This window comes from Malaclemys terrapin, chromosome 23 (genome assembly GCF_027887155.1).
Source record: "Malaclemys terrapin pileata isolate rMalTer1 chromosome 23, rMalTer1.hap1, whole genome shotgun sequence".
Classification (NCBI taxonomy): domain Eukaryota; kingdom Metazoa; phylum Chordata; order Testudines; family Emydidae; genus Malaclemys; species Malaclemys terrapin.
This window is the reverse complement of record NC_071527.1, coordinates 17,657,721-17,668,422: the sequence shown is the minus strand read 5'-3', so window position 1 is coordinate 17,668,422 and position 10,702 is coordinate 17,657,721. Positions and strand designations below refer to the sequence as shown.

The 10,702-nt window shown below is 48.7% G+C and overlaps 1 long non-coding RNA gene across 1 annotated transcript in view; it reads left to right on the top strand.

Moving 5' to 3' along the window:
* Positions 1-8,480, top strand: part of LOC128827995 (uncharacterized) — a 32,111-nt gene extending 23,631 nt beyond the window's left edge. Inside the window, exons 2-3 of the long non-coding RNA XR_008443150.1 lie at positions 4,506-4,740; positions 8,223-8,480. This is a non-coding gene — a long non-coding RNA (uncharacterized LOC128827995). The remainder of the gene's footprint in view (positions 1-4,505; positions 4,741-8,222) is intronic.
* The last annotated feature ends 2,222 nt before the right edge of the window (positions 8,481-10,702 follow it).

Genomic DNA, 10,702 nt, shown 5'->3' with positions numbered 1-10,702 from the left:
GAGGGGGTTTGGACAAAATCCAGGACCAGGAGTCAAGATTCTTTGAGGATAGTATCAGTGCAATCTAGTGGTGAGAGGAGGGGCCTTGGCCGCAGGGCTCCTGGCTTTAAGCTCTAGCACTGCAGATGGGGAGTGGATCTAGTACTCTGAGATGTGGAAAATAGGATTCATGGGTTCTATTCCTGGTTCTGCTGATGTGTCTTTCTTTGCAATCTTGGACAAGTCATTTCTCCCAGTGTTACATATGAGACACTCTCTCTCACCAGACTTCAGTGATTCAAGATGGTGAAAATCTTGTGTGACACCAGCTGATTTCACTAGATTCAGGCAGGTGGAAATCTCACAATATCAGTTCATTTGACCAGTTTTCAGTGATTCAAGATGGCAGAAATCTTGCACAATATCAACTAATCTCACAAGACTTTTTCCATCCTGGCGCAGCAACAGCTCACAATTTTCCTGCACCATTGAACCCGAAGCTTCATTCTCATTCTGTCTCATACCCAGTATCACCAATGCTAAGCGTTCAACAATCACGAGCCAGGCCAGCAAAAATCACAAGACTGGATTAAACAGAGAGATTTTTAAAACATCATCATTTTAAAAATTCTTTTTATTTGCCTTCTGTTTTTTGAGTCTTTCGATTACACTTGGGTCATGAGTTCGAACTTTCCTCTGCAACCAGGAGGGCGAGAAACTTATATTTTATTTTTAAATAAAAGGTGAAATTCTCACCTAGTCACCTGCCTCCAGGACCTGCGACTTGAAGAAAAACACCAAATATTCCAAGGTGGCTTACAATAAAACGGAGAGAGTTGGCAACCCTGCAAACCTGAACTTCAGCCTAATTCGACTGGAAGCTCTTTGGGGCAGGGACTGTTTTTTGTTCTGTGTCTGTACAGCACCTAGTGTAATCCTGGTCCTGGTCCAGAGCGAGGGCTTCTTGGCACTACCGTAATACACCCAATAAAAATGTACCGCACTTAGCACAATAGGGTCCCGGTCTACGACCGGGGCTCCTAGGTGCTACCATAATACAACTAATAAAGAATGTACAGTGCTTACCACAATGGGATACTGATCCAGGGCTGGGGTCCTTGGTGCTACCGTTATACGCTTAATAAATAATGTCCAGCCCCTAGCACAATGGGGTCCTGTTCATGACTGGGGCTGCTTGGTGCTACAATGATATAAATAATAATAATAATGACACTGACACAATCCAGAACTTACAACCCTTTGCAGAGTCAGGAGGGAGAAGCAGCAGCCCCATGGCACAGCTGTGCTTAGGTATGTTAAAAACAAGCCTTCTCTCCAGGCTGCTGCATCCTGGTGCGGGCAGGAAACCGTTAGATTGTGGTCAGGGCAGAGGAGAAGAGATGGAAACAGATCGATAAAGAGGCAGTGCAGTACCCATTAACGCATTGGGATGGGCCGAACAAAGCACTACCATTACGCTTCAGGCCCAGGACTTAACCACCTCCACCCCAGCTGATCGGAAGGAGATTGTCAATGGAAGCCAAGTCTCTCAATCATCACACACTGAGTTATTTTTACACTGATGAAAGGTGCCAGATCGACAGTTCTAGAGACTAAAGGACTCTGTTTATGATCAGAACTGGTAGTGGAAGGTTACACACACACACACACACACACTGCCCCACCAGCGGAAGAACACACATACCCACACACATACATACACGCTGCACCACCAAAACTAGGGACCCTCTCCTAGCCATCAGCTGCTGTGAGAGCAAGTTTATTAGGAATAATATTTCACACTGGCAAAATGTGCCAGAGACTGAAGGCCTCTGTTTATCCACAGGGCCAGTGCCACACACTGGCTGTGGACTCCCCCGCTATCTAGTGGCTGGTCTACCTAGTGCAGTGGTTTTCAAACTGAGGGTCACAACTCAGTACTAGGTTGCGGAATCTAAGGCACGGGGTCACGGCGGCTCTGGTCAGCACCGCTGACCGGGCCATTTAAAATCCTGTCGGCAGTGTTGCCCGGCTAAGGCAGGCTAGTCCCTACCTGTTCTGACACCTCGCTGCACCCCGGAAGGGCGAGGAGCAGGTCTGGCTCCCAGGTGGGGGGGCCACGGGGCTCTGCACGCTGCTCCCACCCTGAGCACCGGCTCCACACTCCCATTGGCTGGTTCCCGGTGGGGGCAGTGCCTGTGGACGAGAGCTGCGCGGAGCTGCATGCATGCGTCCACCTGGGAGCCAGACCTGTTGCTGGCCACTTCCGGGACACAGTGCAGTCCGCGGTGCCAGGACAGGCAGGAAGCCTGCCTTAGCACCCCCGCTGCGCTGCTGACCGGAAGCCACCCAAGGTAAGCCCATGCCCTAAAGAGCTTGCAGTGTGAGTCTAAGATGAGGGAGCACACGGTAACATTGAGGCAATACCTGTTGTGCCTCTCCTGAGTATGTCTCTAGGTATAAATATGGCATAAAGTGGAGGATCCTAAACTAATGGTCCCACTGACTCACACAGTACTTGTCAACAGCAGATCTCAAAGCACTTTACAAAGGAGGGTCAAGAGCATTATTCCCTTTTACAGCTGAGGCTCTGGAAGGGGAAGTGAGTTGCTTAGGCTTTGTCTACATTAGCACGTTTGTCAGCAAAACGTTTGTCAGTGAGGGCTGTGAAAAAACCACCCCCCTGACTGACATAAGTTTCACCGACAAAAGGACTGGAGTGACAGCGCTAGGTCGCTGGGACGGCGTCTTCCGCCGACAGCTACCACTGCTCGTTGGGGGTGGTTTACTTACGCCAGCAGGAGAGCTCTCTCCGTCGGCACAGAGCGGCTACACGGGAGACCTTACAGCGGCACAGCTGCCACGGTACAGCTGTGCCGCTGTAAGGCCCGTAGTGTAGACAGCCTTAGGGTCACACAGGGCCAGCTTCTCATCACTCCCCTTATGTCCAGTAAGACCTTACTCCAGGAGAAGTCCCACTGAAATGAATGGGGCTGCTGATGAAATCAGGTACGACTCTGTGTAAAGTTAGGATTAGAACTCAGTCCGGCCCCCTAACCATTGGACTCTGCTGTCTCTGCCGCCATGTGAAACCGTTTCCTCAGGGCAATCTGCACCGACAGTGCATTTTTTGGAAGCTCATTAAGGAACCACCAGGGATGATTCCTCCCTGCTCCTCCACCTCTTCATTGCCCAGTTGGACAGGACCCTTTGGGATAAGGGCTAACAGTGGGGTGTCTTCCTGAGGAGGCAGATGGCCCTTAGCGACAACAGGGAGTTGGAGGGGCCGGGGGAATCTGTTGACATACCTGCGCGGCAAGGGGCAGCCAGTCCAGGTCAGGACATTCCAAGGCTGGGACAGGATGGGGGCTCACTTTTCTGCCCCTTCAGGTGAGTTTCGGTCCGAGTTAAACGCAGGGTTTGTGTGTCTTGGAACTTGACAATGTTACTGGAGCACTCGGAGGAATCTTTATTAAACTGCTCAGCTTGGGATGTTGTTACTACCAGAGGGCAAAGGGGGGGAGTTGAAACCGCCACCTTCTGCAGGGTGTCTGTTTCCATGGGGCCCCCCAAAACCAGTTTTATTTGAAAATGTCAAATAGATGTATTGAGAGTTGTGACTTTCCAGGTTGATATAAGGCAGCCCTGCGATAATGAGGGCTTCTATCAACAGCAGAAGCCTTTGTCCCAAAGGGTTTTAAGGCAATATACTGACAACACATAAGCTATATAAATTATGTACAGGGTTCTCGTTTGCTGCTGAAAAACCACTGGCTCTGGGTGGAATGCGGCATCGAGCAACAACATGGGATCAGAAGTGAAGAGGAATCCCATGTCTGCTTGAAACTGCCGGGAGGGTATTTAGTTTCAAACTGACTTTGCAAGGAGAGTCCCCCTTTACTGAAACTCCCAACACTGGTCTTTGCAGCATAGCTCCCCTTAGCACCACACTGGGCCAGCACCGACTCCGAGGGGAGAGTGCCCCCTACTGAGTCCCTTTCTGCAGCACACCACCTCCTAGGACTGCATTGGGGCCAGCACTGACTCAGAGGGGACAGAGCCCCCTACATCACACACCTCCCAACCGGCCTGGGTTTCGCAGGACTCATCCGTTGAAACCAAGCATGTCCTACAGCTGCTGAATGAAGCTTGTCAATTCCTTCATATAACTCAGATCTGTTGATGCCATTTGCCATCTAAAATATTCCATTGGCTTGGTTCAGCCAGGGTGGAAGTTCCAGATGAGGTCCTATCCCTTGCGAGGTGATCTCCCAATATCAATGCGGGCTGATTAATTGGGAATGGGAAATCTTTGTAACTGGGCTGGATCTACACTCGAGCCGTGTTCTTTGCAATGTCTGGCTGCCCCCTTGTGGCAATCGCTGGAACTGGTTATTTAGGTTTCCCTTGGAATTTGAGACATGCCTTTGCACAGAGCTTTTATGTGAAAAGTATGTATAAGGATATAAGGCTTTCACTTGATTTGATGAACTACTAAGGGGCTACGTGCTTCTCTGTCCTCACAGGTGCAGAGGGGAGTAAATGGGGCAGAAATGCCACTGAATCGGGCAAGGTGTGCTTCTCCCAGCCTTGAGACGCTGCAGAAGTCCCTCCATGCAAGATCCGTGGGGTTGAGGCTCCATGGGTGTGAAGGGTGGTTGAGGGATGTGTCACACTATTCTCTGCAGAGTGCAGCCTGTGCAGGAACCACTCCTGGTGGAGTGGACAGCTCTGTACTGCCCCCGGAGAGCACAATAAGATGTAGGTACGATACAGAACCACTCCATACGGAGGCATATGAAACTGAGAACCACACAGGGGGTTTTGGAGTGAATCCACTGGTTTCCTTAACTGTTCCTCGGGTGACCAGATAGCAAGCGTGAAAAATTGGGATGGGGGTGGGGGGTAATAGGAGCCCATATTTTAAAAAGCCCCAAATATCGGGACTGACCCTATAAAATTGGGACATCTGGTCACCCTAACTGTTCCCTTTCTGCCTCTTGCCCCTAAAGGGGACAATGAGACTGTAACTGGAGGGTTCGGAGCAGATCTTTTACCCTCCTTCAGGCTTCTCTGACGATGGGGCCTAGGTACTTATCTCACTCCCACCACTGTAGGATCTTAGCACCTCATGATCTTTAATTGAAGAGGTTCAGCAGGTGAGGGATGCAGCTAATCTCACTGAAGCCAGCAGAGCTTCTGGCTGCAGGACTGGGCAACTGGACAAAAGACGAGGGGGATGGAAACGACAAGGACTGCAGTACAGAGACCGATTCTGGGGATGTCCAAAGCAGGCATGATACTCATTCACGTCTTATTGGTTCCACATTTTTGAGTGCTTGTTTTCAGGTGGTGGCAAGGAAATTTGCTATTAGAGATGAAGGGTTGTCCTTTCGTTAAGGTGCAGGATTCCTGGTTCTGTTCCCTGCCCCATCCCATACTCACCGTCCTGTTGTCCCCATGTGGCCGTGGCCAAGTCACTTCCCCGCTCTGTGCCTCAGTTTCCTTAACTGCAAAGTGGGGATAGTATTGACCTATCTCCTGGTGGGATGGTGAAATTGAATTCAGGGATGTCTGTAAGATGCTTGAGATCTGAAGATGGTAAAAAAGGACAGAGAACACTGGGACCAATTCATGTTTGTCCTGCACTGGGGTCAAATTGGGGAGACAGTGCGGTGGGGGGTCTCCTCCAAGTTCTGCCCACTAAATAAGTCACCAGATTGAGATGCTGCTCACAGTAAACTGTGCAAATGTTCAAAATGGTCGTGCTCCACTGGTCTGCTTGAAATTGGCTCCCCCTTGATGTGGCTTGAACGTGCTGAGGGCTCAGCTGGGCTTGGCTTCTTAATCAGGGAGAGCTATGAGTGGGGGGATCTCCCATAAACCAGCCACTTGTGGCCAGGGCCGGCTCCAGCATTTCTGCCGCCCCAAGCAAAAAAAAAAAAGCCACGATCGGCGGCGGCAGTTCGGCGGCAGGTCCTTCGCTCCTAGAGGGAGTGAGGGACCTGCCGCCCCCGAATTGCCGCAGGTGCCGCCCCTCTCCCTTGGCCGCCCCAAGCATCTGCTTGTTAAGCTGGTGCCTGGAGCCGGCCCTGCTTGTGGCACTAAAATGAGACGTCATTCACAGTGAACTGTGCCAATCTGTACTCATCCCCTTCTCTCTTACAGGAGAGATGGAATAGTTAATGTCAAAAGGTAACGGATCAGCACTGGGGCACCGTGTTAACTCCTCCCTAAGGTGAATGGGGTGGTTCACACCTCTCCAAGCTATCTTTCCAGGCTCTCTGCAGACTCAGGCAATGTTGCTTCACTTCGCGTCACATTTCGGAGGTTTTTTTTTCACAATCATGAGAGCTAGAAGGTGTTTTTTTTTAAACAACAGCTGAGATTTTGAGGAACAAAAGAGCTGCTTGAGAGAGGTGCCAGAACAGCATATGAACATGCATCAGCTAAATCCAATCACTGGCCCTCCACCCGTCATTTTACCTACACTTTACACTGGGGTACCAGACTGTGTGTCCTTTAGCTTTGTCACATTATCCATTCTTTTGAAACAGTGTGGACAGTCTACAGCTGAAATGCGACGCAGGTTATGTCAAAACGTTCCAGCAGGGGGCATGCCATGCTCGGGATGTCCGTTCCATCTAGTCACAAGAAACTGTTCTTAAGTATAGCATGGCACTATGCTACCGAACATCTCCCATGTGCCAGTTTGCTCTTTCATTATATAATGATAACACCAAACAATCATCAAAGCACATAAGTGAGTGCTAGGATCCCCCTTCTTACGAGTGGGGAAACCGAGGCACAGAAAAGGGAAACAACTTGCCCAAGGACGCACTGTGAGTGAGTGGCAAAGCATGGAATTAGAACCCAGCAGTCCTAGCTGTCTTTTCTACGGAAGCGTGCTCTCCCTCTCACTAGCTATACGGTCCCCCTACAGACATACAACTAAAAGGCTCTGTGGAGGGATGGTTTGAATTAAGAGTCTGAAGAAAGAACATCTATCAAATATTATGGTGTTTCATAACAACTGTTTCTATCTGGTTGGGCCCTGAGCGGAAGCCCCAGAACTGAACAAACACAATGTTGGGAACTTCTGATCCTATTCCAAACATCACAGCTAACCCTGATCTCCGGATTGGGCCGAATCACAAAATCCCAACCAATCCTGAATCACGGGTGAAGCCGAGATCTGGATCCAGTACTTTCTGGCTCAGCTCCAACTCTTGCTAATAGTACTAATAAATAATAAGGCAGGGCAGAAATAATAAGGAAACAGTGGAACAAATGAGCGAGGTGGAAAATGAATGATCTCAGATGCAGCCGTGTAAATCCGGAGTCGCTCTACTGAAGCTAATACACCAGTATCGTAGTGATCAGAATCTGGACCAGTTTTTTTGTCTGTTTACAGGCCCCTTACTCAAAGTGAGGAATTTTACCACCGTGTGGAGGGGTCAGAAGATGACTACATGTTACTTAAGATTTCTGATTAGGATTGAAGTGGTGCATAGACCTGGTGCTGGCTCTTTGCACAGAGATGGATATCACTGGTGAGCAGGTACTCACATGAGAAGTCTGATTGATGTTAACGGCTCTTCTCAATCACCTGTGTGTGTATTCAGACGGTGCTACATCAGTACAGCCTTTTACTGGGCTGCAGCCCAGTTTCTATCACAACCCCTATTTGTACAAGCGGAGAAAAGAAAGAGGGTCTTGTGATTACAACCCTGCACTGGGACGTAGACACTCTGGGTTCAATTCCTGCCTCTGCCAGGGATACACTATGTGACCTTGGGCAAGTCCCTGGGTCTGAAATTGGCATATATGGCTTTAGACCAGGCCTTGATCTGTGCCTTAGTTTCCCCTCTGTGTCCGGGGGGCGATCATTAGCACTAGTCAAACAACTTTTTATTCCCCTAAGAAAAATGTTGATGAAAACAGGCGTTAATTTTTTTTCACTGAAATTTCTCAGGTTTTTGTCAACAAGTCAAAAATATCAACCCCTAATTTTTATTTTATTTTTCAGTTTTTAGCTGAAATTTTACTGTTGTGTGGGTACCAAGAATAAAATAAAGTTGTCATCTTTTGGGGCCAAAAACCTGAAAAATTCAGAGGGAAATGGACATTTTCCATGAAAATATTCATTTCTATTAAAAAAGCCATTTTTTGTCACAAAAAAAATTATGAAAGAAAAAATTTCCCCACTCTAGTAATAATCCTTCCTATCTTCCTCCCTGTAGCTGACCTGCCTGTTGAGATTGTAAACTCTTTAGGGCAGCAATTGTCTCTCACCATGTGTCTGTGCCGCACCCAGCACAATGGGGCCACCAACAGGGAGAACAGAAGAGAAGAGAAGAGAAGAGGAGCATTTGGAGTCATCTGTTTTCTGTGGCGTGAGCTGTTCTAGCCTTGGTCTCACCCCAAAGATTATTGGGGTGTTTTGTGCATGTGGAAAGTTTCTTCAGCCGCTTTCAACTTATGCCTCCCAATAAAAGTTTTTGAAAGCTCTTTTTCCAAGTGGAAAGAAATGATCACCGCGTTTTTGTCCATGTGTGTGTTATACATAGCAGCATGGAAAGCATTGCTAGCCTGGTGTGAGTAGGATTAATACCAGTGCACTTAGCACTGGGTAAGACACGCAAAGCCTCGTCATGAGCCCGTCAAAGTCAACTGAAAAACTCATGTTGACCTTAGTAGTGCAGCGTTGGATCTTACAGGCAAGATGGTCTGAGCTCCCAGGGACTTCCAGTCAAGATTCTGCCACCCTCACTGCAAGATTCGTAGATGTGCAGGCCAGGAAGGACCATTATGATCCTCTAGTTTGTCCTGCTTCAGAACACAGGTTGCAGGAATTCACCCAATAGTCTTGTCTTCCCGTTGTTAGCATGTGTTCAAATCCTAGTGTAGATAAGGCAAGTTGTAGCTTTAACATGTGTTAGCTGGTTGAGGTAAACTGGAGGCTACCCTGATCAGTTAGCATATGTTAAGACTACTACTGCCCTGTCTACACTACACTGGTAAAACTGTGCTGTATGAACCTTGTTTCCTAGTGTAGACATGGCCATTGAGTCCTGGTAAGCCTGATAATTTGTGGTTGAACTACAGCAGGTGTTTCAGGCCTTGCCCAGATGAGGATACAAAGTATGTTGTCAGAATGCACTGGGATTTAAAGACTCCAAACACTGGCTAGAGGGGAAGGGTCGCCCAGTGGTTATTGTATTAACCTGGGACTTTGGGAGACCTTGGGTCAAGTCCCTGCTCTGCTAGAAGCTCTCATGTGACTGTGGGCAAGTCACTTACCTCTCTCTAAGGATCAGTTCCCCATCTGTGCGAGGAAGGTAATAGCCCTGCCCGACCTCATGGGGGGCTGTGAGGGGCTCAGCATAAGGCCTATGCACTATTCAAACCCTACAGTGCTCGGATACTGCAGCAATACGGGCCCTGTAACTACAGGAGAGAGAGAATGCACTGTCTCGCTCAGTGAGCTGGCCCAGTGGTTAATGAGCCCTGCTATTAAAAAGACTTTCCACTTTGAATTCTTCCAGTGGTTGTATCTTGTTGAGTCTTCGTCTACTAAATGAAGAGTTCTCTCGGATCAGATCTCCTCTGCTGTGCCTGATCAAGTCACCCCTCAACTTTAATCCTGGGTGAAATTCAACCACCTGGAGAGGTGTGGCACAGGAGACCTAGGGCGTCAAATCGAGTAGAGCCAGACCTGAGCTCAGATGCTCCGTGTCAAGTTCCAGTTGCTCTACTGTAGCCAAGAGAGCGACTCCGGATTTCTACCAGTATAACTGTGATCAGACTCTGGCCTCTTTTTCCTTATTGATTTCTTACAGGCCCTACTGTGCTATCCTTAAACCTCAGAGATGGAATTTCAAACGGTGTCAGAGGACGTGAAGTCTGTGCACCATGTAAGCCCTCAAAAGAGGGGCTGAAGGGTGCCTAGGCCTTATTCTGGCGCATTGTACCCATTGACTGGGACCTCACTCAGAAAATAGTCCCATGGATATCAGTGGTTCAGTAAGCACCACGCCCAGTGGTTAGCTTTTGCAGAATCGGACTTTTAAAAGACGGCCGTGGAGAAGGCAGGATGTGCCGGGAAGCCCAGAGGAGGAATAACATGAACTATTTTTGTTGTTTTACTAATGACTCACGTATTGTGAGCAATGCAGGAGAAATGAGTCTTTAGGAGGGATTTTCATAGGGCTTAAAATACACAAGCTGATGTAAAGAGCTGATTGGTAGCACCAAGGCACAGCCCTGGGGTGGAGGGGAGCGGAGGCCCGGGTCATCAGGGGAATATGAAGATTTACAGTTGTGGGCTCCCACCCCTGCAATGAGGGAGAACCTGCCTCCTCCTGCTTACTTATGGAGGGGTCCGTCCCCCCCCCCCCCGTATTCTGGGTCAAATCCTTAGCGTGTGTAAATCAGTGTAGCTCCACCAGACTTACAGTAGTTGGGAATCTGGCCCCATTGACTCCTGTCAATTGGACTTCAAAGGCAGGGTGGCAGTTTAGAGCAGCTAGGGACCCGGTGCCAGGAGGAATCGTACTGTGTGTAGGATTGGGTCGAAAGAGCCATGAAAAGGAGACCATTTAGGGAACTTTCCAATGTGTTTAGATTAGAAAGCCAGGTCTACACACAGGATCTAGGTTTGGGTAGATAGCTAGACAGACAGATGTAAATCGGGGTTTGCTCTCAGCATCTGTCTTCTATG